At 44.1% G+C, this 21827-nt stretch overlaps 1 protein-coding gene across 8 annotated transcripts in view; it reads right to left on the bottom strand.

Moving 5' to 3' along the window:
* Window positions 1–21827, bottom strand: part of SIK3 (SIK family kinase 3) — a 213391-nt gene that overhangs the window by 115382 nt on the left and 76182 nt on the right. The gene's annotated exons all lie outside the window — the stretch shown is intronic.

The raw sequence follows: 21827 nt of genomic DNA, 5'->3' as shown, positions 1-21827 counted from the left end.
ATCTGCCTGCCTCTGCCTCCTGAGTGCTGGGATTAAAGGCATGCGCCACCATGCCTAGCTCGTCTCTGTGAATTTTAACTAGCAGTTAAAAACAACAACAACAACAACAACAGTTGTCTATGAACTTATCATCTCTCAATCATTTATTTTTGATAAATTTTTTTCTTTATTTCAGGTAAGTGAAATTTTGAGTTTGAAGAGGAGAGAAATACAATAAACCCAGTAGGCGCTCTGTGATGCAAGCGGCTGGCATCCTCTGTAATGAACTTTGGAAACTGTTCTTCCCTTTGAGGAGGAGGATGACAGTCCTAGTGACAGTAGCTTGTGACTAATTCTTAGAGGGCACTTATAAAGCATGCCTCAGGATGGAGGAAACACCTACTTGTCAGATTAAAGGTATGAGCGCGCGCGCGCGCGCACACACACACACACACACACACACACACACACACACACACACACGAAGTGGGCAGAGTTCTTTGTGTAGATTTTCAGCTTTAGGTGCAAGGCTGGGTCTTGCAACTTAGAGGCCCGAGGTTGCCTAGATGACTTAAAGACCATAAAAAGCCGGTGCTACATGTAGCAGCTGAGGCAGGGAGATTGCCCTGAGTTCCAAGCCAGTCAGTAGGAGTTAGGAAGACCTTATCTCAAATAGATAAAAAAGAAAACAGAAGTGACAAGCCTTGGAATTTCTAGGAAACAGGGTAGGGATAGAGCCAGGTGTGTATATAATTACAATGGCGCTGAGAGGGGTCATCAGACAGACACGGCAGCCAGCGGGACGCAGAGCGGGCACTTCACATGCTCAGCTCCGAGCAGCCTTACCTAGGGCAGCTGCTAACCAGTGAGAAAACAGGCTTCGGAGCTGCCCCCCCAGTGTCACTCTCTTAGCTCATGCCTGGGCCCGTGGCGCGCTCTGCCCGGTGCACACCACTGAGATTCCCACCTGACTGTTGCTAAGGAGAGATTTAGGATGTAATTTTTAAAATAGCGGAAAGGGGGAAGAATGGACAGATGAAACTTTATATATCTCTAAAATGTTTTGTAAAAAAGCAAACAAAAATACCTAACTTTTTCCTCCCTCCTGTCAGGACAACTGGTGGCTTCAGGAGGCTGCTTGACCAAATGAAGCTGCCAGACCCGAGTATGACCTTAGCTTTCACAGGCACTGGACTGAAATTATACACTGATTCCCCCCCCCCCCCCCCGCCGCCGCAAAAGTTGTGCATGGATTACTAAAGCAGGGTTCTGCTCGTAAATTCTTCAGGGGAAGATGGGGACCTTTTTATTTGGACTTTTATTTGTTGACCAGGATTGTGCTAATATATATATTAGCTTCTGTTTACTACTGGTCTAAATAAATGTGAGCCTCAGAAAAAAAGAGTTCTTAGGTGTGAATTTGGACTTAGTTTCTGGGGTATTTATATGGCATGTGCAAAGGTTCTTTTGCGAGATATTCGTAAAGCACATGGTGTTGCAGGAGCCCTGACCAGCAAGCAGCCTTATGTCTCGATAGACATCAGGCATCTTGTTCGTTTACAATTTAACCCCACTAATGAGGTCAACTAATTCCTAAGTTGTGGCTGAAGTGAATGCCGGCTTACCTGTGAGGGAGCTGCATTACTGTTTGCGGGTTAGGTTCACATTACCTGAGCTGTGCGTTAGCTGTGGCTGCCTTTCCTGGGCTTAACTCTTTCAAGCTGGTAATGTCTTACTAAGTTCAATGTCCTATAGACTTTTTGGGTTTTTTTGGTTTTTGTTTGTTTTCTCTCTCTCTCTCTCTTTTTTTTCTTCTGTCTGCTCTTTCCTTTTTTCCCTTTTTATTATTATTATTTTAAAATTTTGTTTGTTTGAAACAGGGTCTCACTATGTAGCTCCGGGTGGCCTGAAGTTTCCTCTGCACTCCAGGATGACCCCTGCATCATTATATAGCTGGGAATGAACTAAAACATAGGATTCTCTTGTTTCCCCCCCCCCCCCGCCAATTTGTGCACCACCACCTCTAGTTTGTACTTGTTTTTTATCTCATTATAATGTCTATCATTTTGTTTTTAGCATGACAAAAATAAACATGGGACTGGAGAGATGTCTTAGTGGTTAAGAGCTCTGGCTGCTCTTACAGAGAACCTGGGTTCAGTTCCCAGCAGCCATGTGATAGCTCACAACCAGCTGTAGCCCTAGTACCAGGGTTTCTGACGCTCATCTCATCAGGCACCAGGCCTGTAAGTGGTATACAGATATGTGTACAGGCACAGCACCCATACACATAAAAATAAAGACAATTATGTGGTATAACATGAGATACAGTACAGATGAGTTCTCATTAGCACAGTAAATATCAACTGTCATGTGATGGCAACATGTTGCAGACTCTTTGCACATGTACACACTCTTCCAAAAGATACTTTTGAAGTTCTGCTATGGAGAAAGATAGCAAATGAAAAGCCGTTTCTGGAGGCCCCTCTCTCAGAGAGTGGTCCCTGGTTACCAGGAGCCTGCACACACAGAGGTCCAAGACTAGGAAAGTATGGCAAGGTAGAACCTTCCTAAGCTTTGTAGCCAAAGATAATAGCTTTTCAAATCCCGAGAAGAAAGTGCAGATTGCATCATGGCCCTGGCATTTTGTTGGTGTACAGTGAAGGATGATCTCAGGTGTGAAAGCCTGCCTTGTGATGCATGTGACACGTGCCCCTTGTCTGATTTTTTTTCCTTTGACAGCTCAAGATACATTTTTGAAACTGTACTATCCTAAGCTCTTGAATTCAGATCAGCACACACATCCATTTTTCCCAGTACCAACTTCATGCCTTGCTAAACTTTCTGACCTGGGCCCCAGAGTCTTACATAGCAAATTCTAACATCTGCCAATTTCTGTTGGGGAGCAGTCAGGACTCGGCTGAAGAATCTGGAAGTGCATGCTGCCTGTAGGATAGATTGTGGTTGGGAATTTGTCCCTTCATGGACCAGTGTGATGTTTAGCAGGCCCAGCTGAGAAGGTCACTCGGCATGAGATGAGGAACACTGCATGGCCTGGTCCATCGCTTCCTGCTAGTGCCAGCTCATAGCCCTGACCTCCATTTCTCCTGTGGGATTTGAGATTGACTGTTGTTCTTTTAGGAAATAGTAATTTGTAGCCATAACTTTCAGTATACTGAAGCCATCTATGCACATAAAATCCTCCAGTAAATTTGAATTTTTTCATATATATATATATATATATCCTTGCTAGGTCGGGAACATGCTGACACCAAGTTTTTTTTTTAAATACATTTATTTTATTACACATGTATAAAACAAACTACATACAGCAGGGAGAATCATGTGACAATCATGAGTTCTATAAATGTTACATTCATAGTGGTCTGGCTTTTCTTATTTGTCCAGCTTGAAGTAAACGTCTTTCATATCTTGTTGGGGCTAAATTTCTGAATGAAATTCAGTATCTATCCTATCTTAACTCTAATAACTTAACTTCTTTATCTTGATCTAAAAAGATCTTATCCCCTAACCAACTAAACTTGATTGTGGGAGGAGACAGCCACCTCAAGAGCCTCATGTCTGTGCAGCAGGCTCTTTACCTGCTGTAGGTCCATCTTCCCAACCACCTGAATTATCCATTTAAATCCGTTTACAGGAACTCCTGACCAGCATCTAAGAGGATTGTAGTCCTCCTGTCTTTTAAAATCATCTCACTGAGGAGGCACAGAGTTAGGGTGAGGATTGAGCACAGATAACAGACAGAGCATCTGCCAGGTCCACCCAGTGAAAGTAAACAGAAAGCTGGTCCTTCAGTGGTGCCACGCTGCAGAGGGAAGAAGACAGCAGTGCACTGGGTGCTTGCTGGGGCAGAGGTATGGCGGAGAGTCAATGCTGACTAGAAGCCAGCCCTCTCAGTGTCTCTAACAAAACTCACCAAACAAAATCCATGTTGTAGGGACAAATGGTGCTTGACATGCAAATATTTATAAAAACTATGGCTTGGATAAAAAGCATCTATTTTTAGGAGAGAAAATATGCAATAAAACTAGCATAGCAACAAACTAAAGTGCAGTGAGGAGATCCTTGTAAACCATCTCAACCAGAGTCTGAATTTGTACTTTTGAGTATGATTATTAAAGTGCTAAGAATTTATTCGGTGGCAGGGGGTGCACACCTTTAATTCCAACAGTTCTCATTAACCTTATAGGATGCATCAAAAAATATTACCTCAACCCAGGCATGAAATATTCAAACCAGAAAGTTTCTTGGGAATAACTTGCTCACAGCCGACCCTTTTGTCTCAAGGATGACATTAATCATGAAACTAGAGCAATAAGGGCACAAATAACACCGAGCTCAAATAAATGATGAGCTCCGGCACACACAAATATACCAATAACATCGCAATATACAACCATTAATTTGGATAGTAATATGATGATGAAAATTTTTACAAGAAAATTTTCAGAATAACCAAAAACGATCAGAAGTGGGCACATTATAGAAATGAGGAAAGGCTAAACTTGCTGTTACACACCTATAATACTAGCACTCAGGCCTGTTGCAGGTGCTTTAACTTATGGAGCCAACAGACAGACAGACAGACAGACAGACAGACAGACAGATGATAGATATAGATGATGATAGATGAGAGATAGATAGATGATAAATAAAAAGAAAGCTAGATATACAGATAGGTAACAGATAATTTCAGATCGACTTTGCTCCACAATAGCTTGCACTGTCTACACCTTTCCACCTTAGAAAAGAGCGGAAGCCGACCGAGAAGGCGGCTGTGGCCTTAGCACCTGAGAGGTAGGAGCAGGAGGGTTAGAATTCAGCTGTCCATCTGAGCGCAAGGCTAGCACAAGTCACATGAAAAGCCTGTGGCAGTGGGGGGGGGGGGGGAGAACAGAGGAGAAGAGGGGGGAAGAGGAACGGAGGGGTTGAGAGAGAGAGGGGTGAGGGGAGGGGGAGACGGAGAAGAAAGGAGAGTGGGAGAGAGAGAAGGCAAAGGGAGAGGGAGAGAACACGAACTCTTTATGGTTCGAATTCTATTATAACTGACCTAAAAAGACAGGCTCTCCGCCTCTGACTATGGGTTCTCTTCTGTCCTGCCCTTCCACGTGGCAGGCAGAAGCAGACATTTAAGAAAACACGTCTACTCCTTTGGTTGATTCTAAAGCACAAGTAGAAGGAGGAAAAAATGCTCAAGAAAGGACAGAGCAGAAGAGGGCTGGGCAGACGTCAGCAGACGCTGGGGGAGCCACGTTGCCTAAGAAACCAAACAGTGAAGAATAAGAGGAAAACCATTAGCTGGAAAACCTCTGAAACACCTTTGAGGAGCGTACTGCAATTCCTCAACCTGGAAAACACAGCAAGAAAACCAATTGTCACAAATCACAAAGGAACCCAGGGCACACTGATTGGCAACAAATGACCTTTCTAAACTGCAGGACACACACAGACATCAGAGTGGCCATGGGCGAATCACAAACTCAGGATCCGTCTTTGGCAGCATAGACACAGAATTTGCATATGAGGATTTTTGTATATTACTTTTTGTAGGCAGCCTTTATCTCCTGAGAATTTAAACAGAAACAAATAATGTTTAATGGTATAAATATAAAAACCTTCAGGGAAGGGAATGTTATCTTTAGTAAATAAATTATAGATCACCTGTCAAAATGCTACACACTTTGATAATGCTATATACTTGCTTGTTTGCAAAAATAAAACTAAAGAACAAACCAGGTGTGGGTGGCTCATATCTGTAATACAAGGGCAGGAAGAATGCCAAGCTTGAAACTAGTTTGGACCATAGAGCATGTCCCAAGGCACCATGTCAGCAACAAACAAAAATAAATAAATAAATAAAATAACAGGGCATGGAAACACACGCCTTTAATCCCAGCACTCAGGGAGGCAGAGGCAGGCGAACCACTGTGAGTTCAAGGCTACCCTGTCTCGAAAAACAAAAACAAAAGAAATTAAAATAACAAATGACAAACATCATTCTGTTTAGTAAGCACAGAGATAATCTGATTCTCTAGTATAGTTTGATTATATAAAATAAACCTAAAGAAAATAAAATAAGATAATCTCTTAAATATAGCTTTAATGTTATGATCTAGAAAATATTAATAACTTCTGCAAATTTGCCCAAAACTAATGACGTAAAAAGGAACAAGTTAGACAGGGTGGAAAACATGGCGTTCCTCCACCCTTGTCAAGGAAACACTAAACACGGCGCCAGGTCTGCTCCTGACGCAGTTAAGGAAAGTATGCAAACAAAATGACAGCTTCTTTGTCCATTACCAGACCCACCACGCAACTTCACAACTGTCTGAAGGGAACAACTGAGGGAACCAGATGCTGAGCAAGACTGCTACCAAGCTGCCTCTCAGGGTAGCTTCGCTTTTCAGACAGCCTTTGTCGAGCCCTGTGCTTTACCAGTGGCAGAAAGTGTGCTGAGCAAAATACTGATTAGTTCTTCAGCCAGCTCATCTGGGCTGTAATGGGCAAGCAGTCTGCTGGCTGGGCAAACCAGAGGCACACAAACAGAAGACACTGCACATGGACTGATTCATGTGTGGTAATTATTCACTCAACAAACACCACAGGCTCTGACTGCACCCACACATTTGTGCACGTATGTATACTACTGAAAAGCACACATCTCAAGTTGGTTATGATGATGCACACACTTCAGAAAGGGGAGAGGACATATGCCGAGTATGTGATGACAGACAAGAACTGGCTCTAAAGTGTTTTGTTTTAAGATTTATTTGTGTGCGTGTTTTTCTTGAATGTCTGTCTGAGCCGCGTGGGTGCGTGGTGCTTGTGGAGGGCAGAGTGCTGGATCCCCTGAGACTGGGGTAACACATGGCTGTGAACCACCCTGGGAATTGAACCCAAGTCCTCGGGTACAGTCTGAGTGCTCTTACCGACTGAGCCACTTCTCCAGCCCTGTACTGTTTCTTAAAGGATTTTGAACATTTATTTTATTATTTTATGTGCGTACATGTGTGGCATGTGTGTCTGGTGCCCTTGAGGTCAAAAGAGGGTTTCAGCTCCCTTGGCAATAGAGTTACAAACAACTGTGGGCTGCCATGAAAATTGAGCATGGGTCCTCTGCAAGAGCCATGAGTAATCGACTACCGAGGCAATTCTCCAGTCTCAGGCCCTGTATTTTTAAAACTATAAAGTATTGTATCCATATAATAGGAAAAAATTTAAATCTTCATCTTTTTAAAAGCATTAACTTTACCATTCATAATGTGTGAGCACAGAGCAGAGACTTTAAGGCAGCAGTCTGCCTGTAGCCTGGCTCAAAGTTTTTTTTCCCCCATCATCCCGACCTCTTCCAACGAGACCAAGCCAACATGTGTTCCTTTCCCATTGTGTGCATCTGACCACACAACACTGAAGCTCTGCTGTGCACACATGCCATTAGAGTGCTGCTTTTACCACTAAGGACACATAGGGTTTAGCTTCCAAAGTCTTTATACACTTCCCTGCAACATTATGAAAGTATTCCATAGTTTAGCATTAACTATGTAAGCCTGGATTGTCCCCCCTGTGCCTTTCCTAAAAAGTATTGCAACAGGCTGAGGTCCCAGTCTATAGGTCTTGAAGAAAGACGATCTGAGTACAAGGCCATGGCTAAACATGTGAAGTTCACTGCCAGGACTGTGATGGTTCAGGAGGGGACGGTGGAGGGTGCACACAGGACCCTGAACAGAACCCTCACCACCGATAGACTTAGTGAGGATGCCACTATGAAAACCCTTGTCGCTGCTGCCAAGAGGAGAGCTATGAAACGTGCCGGACATCTACAACAGGAAGCGAAAGAACCACGCAGCCCCACGGCTTGGCTGCTCAGGCCTCGGGTAGACGGCCCACGCTCATCCATGTCCCGCTCTCTTCTTCTTCCAACCCCAATTTCTGTTACCTTTCTCTATAGTAAACTCAATTACAGGTGAGTAAGAAGGCTTACCCATACAGAAGCTAACTCGTTAGTCTACAGTGGACACTTTTCTTTTACTAAAAGGAAAAATATCAATCAAAAAATGAAAAAAAATTGGCAATAAATATTCTTATAGCTACATTCTTGTTTTGACCTATTTCTATTAGACAAATTCTTAGAAATAAAACTAAGAATAAAGGTGATAGTCTTCATGTTGTTGACACATTTTAAAACATCACTATCTAAATTAATTTTCATTAAAATTACACCTATACTGACATGCCCACAGGGCAGTGTGCCTGCTTAGCACCAGGAGAACCAGAATTTACCTGTGCTCTGCAAAAGGAAAAAAACCACAAAGGCAGATGTGGTAGCTCACAATTATACTAGCAGCACTCAAGAGGACTGACATGGGTTCAAGACCAGCTTTGCTTGGCTACTTAGCGAGGTCAGTCAAGACAGAGCTATACAGCCAAGACCCTACCTCCAAGGCAAGCAAACAAAGAAAGGAAAACAAAGACCCACCTGGTCACATTAGTGCTATCTTTTTAAAAGTAAAACTTGCCCCTTTGGCAAATAAAAGAGTAAAATGTGATTATAACTAGCACTTATTGATTGTGAATGATATGTGAATAAGGTACATTATCTAATATCAGAAGTGCATAGTGGGCATGGTACCTTATCTAATTAGGTGTGTTAGATGTGCATTTTTTTTTCCTCTGCTGTTAGAATTTTTTTTTTCAGGCCACATTTGGCTCAATGGCATAATCACTAAATTTTTATAGTCTTACATAAAAAGGAAAAAGTCAGTCGTGATATACCATATTCTCCTATCTTGTCCAAAACTTATTATTGGGGTTAGATAATAAAGAATATAAAGGCGTAACAACACCTTCTCATAAAATCTCTCTGCAATTAGCATCATATTGTTAGTTTATAAGTCAGCTGAACCCACTTGGGATTTGTTTGTTTTTTAACTACTCTCTTAGACTTCCCTTTTAAAATTCTTAAGTGCATTTTAATGCACAGTTCTGTCATGGAGCCAAGAAACAATAAAACAGGGAGACTGTCAACTCTTCTTAATGCTATGAGATTACTAAAACATTAATGATAAAGCATCACATTAAAGTGACATACCTTATAAAAGTAATATCAGAGCCCATTAAGTTACAACTGATTCATCTCTTGTTTTTTCCCAACCAACCTGGAAGACAGAGTAGCTTTCAGGCTTGAGACTTGTTCCTCCTGACTTGTCCAACTCATTCAGATACTGCTACAGCCAGCTCCAAAGTGACTGCCTGGTTTCTAATGAACGCCGGTCTCAAAGACTATTGACGTGCTCACTAATGCTAGCCAGCAGAGCTGGGGGCAGATAACCAGCTCAGTGAGATCACTGGTCGGACACCAGCTTAAGGCAACATGAGGAAACTACAACAGGCTGCTTAGCAACCGTTTCTAGAAGCAGGGAAGTGGGGCCATAAAGAGAGCCACAGTCACCTCCTCCAGAGCCTGGAGGGAGAGCTACTCACAGAACAGTGCTCAACTAAGCGAGGGCCGAAACTACCTACAGGATGATTGCTGTCTCTTCCGGAGTTCTACCTGGAGACAGAGAGACAGAAAAACTTTTCTCCTCTCTGATGTTCATGGCATTCAGCCTCACTGCTCTGTAGATCAATGTCCTAACTAACAACTTCCAGGTCATCATTCAATGGGTAAGAAGTAATTTGGAACTGGCCACGTAATCTGGAAATTCCCATCCTAACGTCAATGATCTTTCTAAGCAGCTCTTCTAGTGCATAGCCCACCTTATTGCCAAGGCTACACCGCCATTTCCAGGTGCTGTCCCAATCCTATTCCTAAATTGTCATCTGTAAGAACGTGAGTTTTGAACAGTAACCTTTCATGTCCCTTTGGTTTCTCAAGCCCCACCCTTCCCTGTCTTTCTAGCTCTTTTCTCTATATGAATTACACCACGTATGTCTTCACAGTTTCAACAGTGGTAATTCTTGTCCCACAGAATGATAAAGAACAGGGCCATGAGATAGCAAACAAGCCTGATAACCTGGGTTCAAACCCCACACTCCATGGTAGAAAGAACTAAATCCCAAAAGTTGTCCTCTGACCTCTACACATGTGCTCTGGCACACATTCATGTGTACATACACACATGTACACATGTATACACACAGGTTTTGGTTTTCATTTTTTCGAGACAAGATTTCTCTGTGTAGCCTTGGCTGTCCTGAACTCCCTTTGTAGACCAGGCTGGCCTCTGAACTTACAGAGAACTGCCTGCCTCTGCCTCCCGAGTGCTGGGATCAAAGGTGTGCGCCATCACACCGGGCTAACGCCTCTATGGCACCCGCTATCCCACAACATCGACTCCAGCAGACACTTGTCCACCTCCATCATGCTGGCTGTCCAGCAGTATCTGACAGCACGCCCTGACCTCTCCCCTCTGCCTTCTGCTCCCACCAAGCCTTCTCTTGCCTCTGGGGAGCCTCCTTATTACTAACTCTGTCTCCTCTCTTTCCCAGTCCTCCTAACCACAGCCTAGGGGACGGGAGTTCATGGATGGCCTAATGTCCCTTCCCCTGGGTTAATAGCTTTGTTCTCAAACTCCTTAGCAAAGCTTATAGGGTAACTCTGCTTAACCCACAGTCTCATTCTCTCACCGGCCCTTTCCTCCACAATCTAGCCATACAAGAAAAAGGAGGGCTTCCCCGCTTGTCTCAACTCCCCAGTCTCACCTCTACATCCTGCACAGCTCTGTGCAGTTGCTTCGCCCTAACTTTTCTTTCCTAAAAAAGGTTCTCTTGCTGTATGAATTAAGACCTAAGAGCTGTCATGAATGTATTTACAGCGGGAACTGCCTATGCCTGTCAAGTCTGTAAGCTCCCTGAAGCTAGCAATTGTATCTTTGTGAGCCTGTGAAACCAAGGTATAAACTCTGAGCCTCACAAATAACATAAACTTAAAAGTTTCCAAATTAATGGATCAAGTGTATTCTTTCCGAATGCCTGCGTGAATTCCCATAACTGCAGTCCTGGAGGAGGCGAGTGACCCAGGATGACACAATGCAAGGTGAGCACAGCACTTGTCTCTGACCTGTATAGCTGCAGCCCAGGGGATTATCTGTTTGAGTGACTCCAACGGTCTCCAACAATGTGTGAGTCTCCTAATGATTCTACCCCGTCACTGTCACATTTATTAGGACAAAGTTTAAAAGATGAATAAGGACAAACTTGACTCTGTCTGTCTCCTTTCTAAAGGGGAAACTGAGGCCTGAGACATGGCTATATAGGTAAAGTACTTGCAAAACATGAGGGACTAAATTCAGTTCCCCAGCACCCAGGGTGGGGCAGGTAAAAACAAGGTGGAGTGGCAACCCTCGTGCTGGAGAAGCAGACAGGGCTCGAAGACCAGCCAGTCTGATCCGCAAAACCAAATGGAGAAGCAAGCGAGGGAGACACTGGACTTGAACATCTGGCCTCCGTGCGCGCCCTACTGTCTGCAGGAACAAATCCCAACCCCTATTCTAGGATGCAGTGCTCCATCCTTGTCACTATGTGGCCTCCCTCTTTTGATGTCTGCTCACACCATCGCTCCACTTTGGCCTTGCTTATAGTTCCTGAAACTTGTCAAACTCTTATTAAACCGTCTTTGTATCTACCCTAAGTTCCCTCTGCCTTTTTAAAAGTCTGTCTTCAAATATTAGCATAACTCTCAGAAAATATCTACACTCTAAAGATTGATCTTCACTTGAAAAAAAATGAAATAAAGTACTATAGTCCATTTTAATAACTTTGCCAAGAAGCAGAAGCTACATATTTACACATCTGTGTTACCCTCTGTACAGTCTACCCTGACAGTAGCTATCTCTGAGAACTGTACTTTAGTTCGTCCAGGACTGGTTTTGGGGGTTTGGGTTTTGGTTTTGGTTTTGTTTGGGAGAGGTAGGTAGCAATATTCTAGAAGAAGAAGGAAGCTCACTTCCCGATATTGGCTTCATGGGAAATGCACTTTAAGCTAAGAGTGTCATGCAGAATTTCCAACATGTCACCAGCAGTTCTTCCACGGAAAGCATGGAGGAGGAGAGCTGTCACCTGACAACATCTTCCAAGTGACAATTCAGCAGAATCCTGTATCCCCACGTGAACTCTGCTGTGAAATGAGGCAGAAGCTGTGTTTTTCCTCCTCTGAGATCCAACAACGTGCACAGCTCGCAGGTAGCCAGGTCTGGTGGAGTGCAACCGGCCTCCTGGCATGAAAAGCGGCAGTGTCCGTCTGTCCGTCTACCGTGAGCATCCGTAGTGGTCAAATAAATGCTCCCTTTGTAGTTGCCAGCCCAATAATCACCACCAAGGACAAGAAAATGAGCTGGGCGAGGGAGGTGTCTGCCCACCATGCTGACAGCTCCTTCCTGTGCTACAGCTCTCTGTACATGGGGTCTCCCATGAAGAGAAATTCCCACTGACTTTATCAAGAAGCTGGCAGATTTCACACCGCATCAACCACTCTGCGTGCGCTCGACACTCCCTCATTTTTGTTCAAGGAGACTCTGAGCAGGAACATAAAAGCAAGCCTTGACTCAGGGCAAACAGGGGTTTGGATCTCATGATCCACCACTTACAGATTTTATATACTATGACCTATACACAAGTCTCTCAAGTGTAAAACGGAGGATTGTAAAAGTATCAGCTAAAAATGGCTCTGTGGGTTTTCCCTAGGATTAAATACGTAATATAATCAATGTAATGCTGGGCACATAGCACACAGTTATTTCGCTTTTGTTGTGGTTGTTATTCTATTTACTTCAGGCAGGACCAATATCAAATGCCACATACAAACAGATAACATTCATGTGATATTAGAGCAGGGATATACCCACTTATACACCATATGTAAGTGAGGAGGGCACAATGTTCCTCGCTTTGGATGCAGAGCATTGGTGAGAAGTATACTTTAACACAAAATGCTGGACCACTGCAATGGCTCAGGAGGTAAGGGCCCTGAAGGCAAGCCTAAAAACCTGAGTTCAATCCCCAGGGCCCACACGGCGGGAACTGACTCCTGCAAGGCATCTTCTCACTTCTACATGTACATCATGGCATTCAGGTGTGTGTAACACAGAACACACATACATATACACACACAAACACACCTTTTTTCTTTTAATTTTAAGGAAATGTTGAAAGATGCACGCCCTGATTATCTGTGCTATCACCTCCATGTGGTCAGAAACTGTAGAGAACAAACAGCCAAAGAATTACACTGCTAGGATGCAGTACAGCAACAGAATGCCACCATAAGGTATGCGCTAAAAACTTATCCAAATACCATCCTGTCGTTCACTGATTGGAAACAGAACTGACAAAATGCAATCCTGAGTGTATGGAGTCTTGAGGCAAGCTAACCCTAAGCTTTAGGAAGTCAGTCTACCTTGAGGAACAGACTTTGAGAAGAGTAACTGACTGTCTGGTTACTGAGGAAAACATATTTTGCAATGTATTCTTGCAACAGTGTAACAGAAACCCTTTAAAAATAGATGCTAAAGAATTAAAAAAAAATTTTTCAGGAAATCCCATGCTGGGTTGGAGCATCCAGAAACCTTGAGCCAGAAAGAAATCGCCTCTAGGAACAGCTCCTTGTGAGCTGGTAACTCATCTCACAGCTACACTGACATATGCACGCTTCCTGGGTTTTGTTTCATCTTTTCTGTTAAGTGTAACACTGCTGAGAAGTGGGAAGAAATGGAGTTCTCTGGCCAGCCCTCTTCCTCCTACTGAGCTGCTCTCGTCCTGCAGCAGCAGCAAGGTTCTCTGGGTCCGGGTACCATTTGACCTAAGACAACGACAACAGATGGGTCCTAACACAGGCACCTTAGGGTCCAGCTCTGCTTTTCTTGTCTTCTCACTCGAGCTATCAGAGCTGTGGGAATACTTCTCCCTCCTGTCAGTAACCTCACACTAGCTCTGCTCCAGCTCCCACCACTTCTCTTCAAGGATCCCACCTTCAGCACGTTTCAGATCAATTCCTCACAAACAACACAAAAGAAAACAAGGGTAAGGAGCTAAGAGATTTGTTTTTTTCCTGTATAGCCATGATGTGGTCCAACTGGCTCTGTAGACCAGGCTGGCCTTGAACTTAAGAGCTCTGCCTGCCTCTGCCTCCCAGAGTGCCACCATAACATTGCAGAGGCTTATAAACCGAGTCAAAGCAGTTGTCTAAGTGAGGCTCAATGTGACAGGCCCAGGAAGGCCTGCTGGAAACACCTGAGCCAACTGTGCTTGTTCCATTGTTGACACCTGGGCCATCTGGGCTCAAGCCCTAATCTACCAATTCAATATTTTTTCCTTACTAAATCTGAGATTAATTTTTGTTTTCAGTTTGTTTTCTTTCTGAGACAGGGTCTCATGTAACCCAGGCTGGCCTCCAACTCACTGTGTTGCCGAGGATGACCATGAGCTCCAAATCCTCTTGCTGTCACCTCCTCAGTGACATGGATGTGCTGCCATGACGAGTTATGAACTTACAGGGATCCTGCCCACGGTTCTGGGCATGCTAGGTGAACACACTACAAACCAAGCCATCAGTCAGCTCTGCTCTAGAGTTACTGTACATGCAGAGTGCAACAACAAAGTGAACAAAGGAACCAGCTCAGGAAATAAACCCTATTAGCAGCGGATGCTTACTGCAGCTCCATTTTACCAGAGGCATATTATACACCCAGTACTGTCAAATCTTTAGATGTATTATCTCCTTTAACTTTTATACCAACCCATTAAGTAACAATTATTGTGAGCATCCTTCTACAAATAAGGAAACTGACCACACGGAGGTGCAGTAACTATGTAAGACTGGTGTCTTAGGGTGACTACTGCTGTGATGAAGCACCATGACCAAAGGCAACCTGGGGAGGAGAGGGTTTATTTCACCCACAGTTTAACAGTTCACTATCTAAAGCACTGAGGCAGGAACTCAAGCAGGACAGGAACCTGGAGGCAGGAGCTGACGCAGAGGCCATGGAGGGGTTCATTTCAAAGAACAGCTACAACTACCTAGAAGGCTACAACTGACATTGGTGAGCTCTGCCTTCAGTACCATTTGACAGCATCTCTCAGAAATCAGACTTTCTAGGGAATTTCTCATGCTTAAAATAGTTTGATCACGGCTTAGAAGGCTTTCTCCATGATGCCCCATAATTTCTACTTTTCAATTTCCCTTTGTATGTAGTGTACATGTGTTGGGGGTACCACATGTGCCATGTGTGTATGGGAGCCAGAATAGCTTCCTCTGGGTTCCTCTGTGAGCCCATCATTGACTCTGCAGCTCACCGACTGTCTAGTCTAGCTTACCAGCAAGCCTCAAGAATTCTCCTGTCTCTGCTCCCTCTGTGTTCCCCACTTCTCCCCTCCCCCAATGGAATTACAGGCCAGGGTCACACTGAACTTTTTTACAAGGATGCTGGAGGTTGGAGCTCAGGTCTTCATGCTTTGCCCCGTGGATACCCTTCAGGCCCAGGTCTAGCCTTGCATTTTCCTGTCAGTTCTCTATCTGATTCTCCATCATAGAGGGAACTCATCTTCAAAATAGCAATGACTTTTCCAACTCTGGCCCTAATTCTCTGATATTAATGGTAAGAATTACTGCGCTTATTATAATTTATGAATACAAAATCTGGGCATCAAATGGTTCGGAAATGAACTGTATGTTACACTGGACAGTAAGGAGCCCTGGGACAGCCATTCCTGAACAAGTGTTCAGCAGAATCGTGAAGAGTTGGGCAGCTCTGTTTCTTTCAGACTTTCAGCTTCCAGTCTGACCTACTGGAGTTTGAATTTAACCATGCTATTCACTAAATCACATTTGGGTTTAAACTATATGTTAACTTACTCATCTCTGAATGGAACGACATCTACTTCACAGTGTTTGGTTCAAGCCAGTGACTTTAATTCTATTACTATTAGATGTTGCTTTTTATAACACCAAGCACCATGAAACATGCTACTTACATAAGCCACCAGTCAGGATGAGTGCAGGATAGCTGGGAAGAAGTGGGTTATCTATCTGGCATGTTACACACTCCATGCAAAGAAAGTGGAGGCTGCTCACTAAAACAGGTGTCATGACAGTTGTAGGTAAACAGGTCACTCTTATGGAGGGCTAAGAAGAGCCACTGGAGTGACAATGACAGCAAGAAAGGATTCTGACTAGGTATGAAACAGATGCTAATGAGTAACTGTATTCCTTGGACCCTGCTAAAGCCAGGGAACTGAGCTCAGTGCCTGCAGTCAGAGTTAAGTACCAACAATTTTTTAGTTTGGTTTGTTTGAGACAGGGTTTCTCTTTGTAGCCCTGATTGTTATGGAACTCACTATGTAGACCAGACTGGCCTAAAATTCAGAGATCTGCCAACATCTGCCTCGTGAGTTCTATGATCGATTAAAAGTGTACTCCATCATGCCTGAAATGGGTTTTGTTGTTGTTGTTTTTAATATTTATTTATTTATTTATTATGTGTACAGTGCTCTGCCTCATGTACCCCTGCACACCAACACCAGATCCCATTATAGATGGTTGTGAGCCACCATGTGGGTGCTGAGAATTGAACTCAGGACCTTTGGAAGAGCAGCCAGTGCTTTTAACCTCTGAGCCACCTCTCCAGCCTTTTTTTTTTTTTTAATAGTAGAGAGCAAACAAATTAGAATAAGAACTCTTCTTTTTTTTTCATTTATTTTTAATTTTCAAATAACTTACTCAGATTACATCTCTATTGTTATCCCCTCACTTGTATCTTCCCATTCCCGCCTCCCTCTTTCCCCCTATTCCCCTCCCCTAGACCTGTGACAGAAGGGGACCTCCTCCCTCACCATATGATCACAACCTATCAGGTCTCATTCAGATAGCCTGCTTCCCCTTCCTCTGAGCGCCACCAGGCCCCCACCACCACCAAGGGGAAGTGGTCAAATAGGGGGTACCAGAATTCATTTCAGAAGCAGTCCCTGCTCTCACACACAACCATGGTGAATGCGCTATCCATTGGCTAGATCAGAACAGGAGGTCTAGGTTCACTGCATGCATTGTCCTTGACTGGAGAATAAGGAGTGTTAACAATTGCTAACATACGGGACCTTTGCCATACTTAACTAACTGAGATGTACTGGTGTGGGGAAAGAAGCAGCTTCAGTAGTCATTGCTTATAGGCCCCAGGGGATAGATTCCATAAAGTCCAAAGGAGAATCCAGGTAAGCTGATCGGGTGCCTTGGGTTAGAACTTACACAGTCACCGGGGGAAACTCCTCAGAGCCTCCTCAAGGCCAAGGTTCTCTCCACTAGGAAGGACGGTAAGGAGTGCAGCAGGACGACACATGGGAGCACAGTGTGCACAGAGCAGGGCTCACAGCTTTCACAAACAATATGAAAAAAGTAAATTTTGTTTCATTATAGCCGGATGGTTTAGTTAGCTAAAATGGGGAGAGAGATAAATATGTTCAAACTCTGACTGTGAAGAAAACTCCTGATGACAACCATGGAATTTGGATTTATTCCAAAACAAGCAAGACTCTTTAAGAGGCAGGTCCTTCAACCTCCATGATTGCCAGGGGAAACATACTAACATGTATGTGTGTGCCAAGTACACTTCCCCCAGAGTTTTATTTCCACAAAGACCCGATAGATGGGTACTAGCCACCCCTCATGGCTCACAAACTGAGGCTGTGGGCAATTTAAACGCCCTGCTACAATTCCAACTTAGGGCTTTCTGACCCCAAGTGCCACACTATGTTAGGACTCTGAAAAGTCAAATTGTGTTGTTGTGAAACAAGGGAGTAGGGAATGAAGGAAGGGGGTGGAGGGGCCTGAGTATGTAAGTGTACTAAAGCAAGAACAGTGAGTTCAAAGCCGGCCTCAGCTCAGGAGCCTAGCCTGGAATACAGGGGACCCTGTACCAAAAATAAGAATATATAATTCAATCAAAAACAAACAAAACCCCAATACATTAAGGAGAGGTTTGTGGGGTTTTGTTTGGTTTCCAAGTAGCCACCCCAGCCTCTTAAGTCTTAGGACCACAGTTCCATGCCCCGTGCCTGGCTAGTTAGAGATTCTCAAGAAAACAAATATACCCAGCAGTGATGGCACACGGCTTTAACCCCAGCACTCAGGAGGCAGAGGCAGGCTGATTGCTCTGAGTTCGAGGCCAGCCTGGTCTACAGAGTGAGTCCAGGGCAGCCAGGGCTACACAGAGAAACTCTGTCTCGGAAAACCAAACCACAAAACAAGGATGGCCAAGAGTGGCAGTGGGGCCTTAGTACCCTCCTGCAGGACAAGGATAAGAGGACGTCACACCAGCCGGGGCAATATAACAAGACAAGTATCAAGTCCCAAGTAGAAGGAGGAGGACGGGTGGGTGTCCCCAGTCCAGGGAGAAACCAAGTGACTGTGCAGCTCCTTTGAAGATTCTGTAATTCTGTGTATGAGGGAAGGGGCTCAGCTACTTAGCCTGATCAAAATTACCTAATCTCTCCAAATCTGTCCTGTCAGCTCTCAAGGAGAGAGAAACTGTCGAGATAGCTCCCAATGAGGTTTAAATTACAAAATGCATGTACGAGCACTTCATGAGTGAGTGGTACAAAACACACAGCATTACTAAGCAAGCATTACGCAATACTACTTTAGGTATGGGTAAACAAGAGAGGGAAAACACCGTGGGATGCGAGAGTATGCTTTTTATTCAAAACGTACTAAGGAACAAACTCCTGTGTTACTTGCCTTGCGCTATGACAAAGTACATGACATACCGACCTAAAGGAGGAATGACCTGTCTATGCTCAAGGTTGCAGAGGTTCCTCCTCCCACACTGGGATTAGAGGCACTGCCACGCCAGGCTTTAGGTGGATGCTAGGTATCTGAGCGCGGAGCTCCATCTTGGAAAGCACTGTCACTTCTGTCTAAGTTGATTACTACTCCCCTGCCAGGTGGGATCGCAGCCAGGGCCTGTGCATGCTAGGCCAGCACTGAGCCCTACGTTGATACCTTCTGATACCAGGAACTAATCATAATCGTCTTTAGAAGACACCTTACGAGCGATGCAAATGGAACAGGAAGAACAGCCCCCTGCACCGAGAACCAGCAAATGTTGCCAGGGAAGAAGCCAAGAGAAACGCTAAGGCCACATAGCACAGAGGACAGAAGTCTGCAGTGTGTGATGCTTGAAGGAAACAAACACATTTCAGAATCCCAGAAATGAGGCCGATACCAGACATCACAACACAAGCTGCAGTTTTACAAAAGAAATATGAAGGCCCAGAGAAATGACCCACTCAAGGTCAGGGCGTAAGTGGTGATTCTAGAAATAAATAATTTCTGAATAAATTCAAAATAAACATCTCCTAATTCAACAGAGCTTGTTCAACTAACAGAACTCATTCAAAACCAAAGCCTCCTCTTCTGCCAATATTTAAACTCAAAAGTCAATTCATTCTTAGCAGATTGCAAAAGAAAGATTTTGGTCCCTCTCCTGTCAAATAAATTCTCATTAATTTTCATTGTGTTAAAAATTAATCAGTAAGGTTCAACATTGGGAAAGTCAGCAGCAAATGCTGCAGTTGCAAAACTTTCTATATGATAGTGACACACTGGCAATGACATTTTCCAAGTGAACTTTCTTTCTTTCTTTTCTTTTCTTTTTTTCTTCTTTTCGAGAAAGGGTTTCTCTGTGTAGCCTTGGCTGTCCTGGACTCACTTTGTAGACTCAAAACTATCTGAGGTCAAGTTTGGCAGTCCAGACTTACAGTACATTAAGTAACTGTGAATACTAAAACCCACAAAGGATCACAAAGTAACGCTGAGACACACCAAACAAAGACTAGACAGTCTGTAAAAACTGGTATTGTATTTTTCTATCCTTTTTGAAAACCTTTTCAAAGGAATAACGGAAAGGCCAGGGGTGGTGGTCCATGTTTGTGATGCCAGCGCTAGGGGAGGCAGGATGCTGAAGGAGGAGGGTCTTAAGTGCAGGGCATCCCGAGCTATGGCCTGCATCACAATAAAAGAAGGAGATGCTATGTTGTATAACTGGGGTTCACCTCTCCAACAGACTCAACTAACTGGACAAGAGCTTCTAAAGCAACCACACAAGTGCAAATGCACGGCACCACATTACATCACATTGGCGGTAGACTCTGCTTCCCTGGTACAACTCAGGGGCTAGATGAAGTCTGTGGGAATTTCATGTCACATTTGCATTCCTCTGTATTCATTTCTATCACTTTACTGTGACCTCACGCTCTCAAGACATACCTCCCCAGTGCAGTGACACCCACTAACCTGCTGCTGTACTTCCAATGAAATTTTAAGCTTCACTTGGAATGCTTGTTACCTTTTCCCTATAAAATTTTTGTTTAAAAAAAAAGATTAGTGGTGGCGCACACCTTTAATCCCAGCACTTGGAAGGTGGATTTCTGAGTTCAAGGCCAGCCTGGTCTACAAAGCAAGTTCTAGGACAGACATGGCTACTCAGAGAAACTCTGTCAGGGGTGAGAGTGGGGTTGTTGTTGTTGTTGTTTTTCTAAATACACATGGGTAATATTTTAAAAGTCCTCTTTAACATCACAGAAGGAGAGTTCTTTAAAAGTTTAAGACAGATAAGCCCAGGCTAGAGTCAAACTGCTAGTAATCCTCTAGGCACTTCAGAGAATACAGGAGTCGCCACATGTATCAAGACGTCATTCTTAATACTTAGAGCTGGGTGTACGGCTCACATCTGAAATCACGTTACTCAGGAGTTGGACAGGAGGAGAGTTAGGATTATCCTCAGCTCCATGCAAAATTCAAGTCCAGTCCAGGCCACCTGAGACTATAAAGGCACAAACAAACAAGGTCCAGGGATTGGGCTGGAAATAGAGCTCATTGAGAGAGTGCTTGCCCAGCGTGTACAAGACCCTGCAGCCAAGGCCCAGCCCCATCGCCAAACAACACTGTGGCTCTGAAACCATCAGCCTCTGCTCCTAAATCTTCCTGAAAAAATAATAACAAAGCAAGTTACTGGTACTAGTAAGTGGTGGGGGTTGGGGTGCGTCTCTTCCACCTAACAGGGAATGGAGTACAAAGCTGTCCTTTCCCCCAGGAAAGGTCCCACTTCAACCATATCAATGAGTAGCTAAAACAACATACACACAGGAGAAAAAAAAATAACAATTTCCCAAGCAGGGGTTCAACTAGGGAGCTAGATCAAAGTGTGTACTCGGTTGTTCAGAAAGGTGAACAGGAGCCAACACCACGGTTCCCACAGAGCACACATCTTTAGAAGAAGCTGGGTTATCCAGAGTCATCTCATAGTTTTATACCAAAAGAGAAAACTCTTAAGATGCCAGGAGGAAAAGAAGCATTAAGCCTTCAGAACTATTTGTACAAATGAAAAGTGGAATTACAAGTCCACAGAGAAAAAGTGGCATTGGCCAAAGGTCACCACTTAGTCCAGATTTGTTCAGTCACCGTGGTCACAGGACAGGGACAGAACAGCACTCTTTACATAAACTACTGCAAACAGTCACCAAAGCCCATCACAGCCGGGTGAGGTAAGAAGAGATGCTTTGCAAACAGGGAGACAAACAGCATGAGGGTTCCAAAAATGAGCACCTGACTAGCCCTATAAGCTCTTCACCTACTGCTTAGTGTTAAGACTACTCAAAAGAAAACAAAACAAAACTCTACTGATAGAGCGATGGCTCAGGGGTTCAATTCTCAACACCCACATGGGGGCTCACAAACACCTGCAACTCCACTTCAAGGGATCTGACACCTTCCTTCTTCAGGCCACTCCAGGCACCAGGCACACACAGATAGCACATGTAAGCAAAACACCAATACATATAAAATG

This window comes from Acomys minous (assembly GCF_964271855.1).
Source record: "Acomys minous genome assembly, chromosome: 5".
NCBI lineage: Eukaryota > Metazoa > Chordata > Mammalia > Rodentia > Muridae > Acomys > Acomys minous.
Note: the sequence above shows the minus strand (reverse complement) of the source record. Positions and strands in the feature narration are given on the sequence as shown.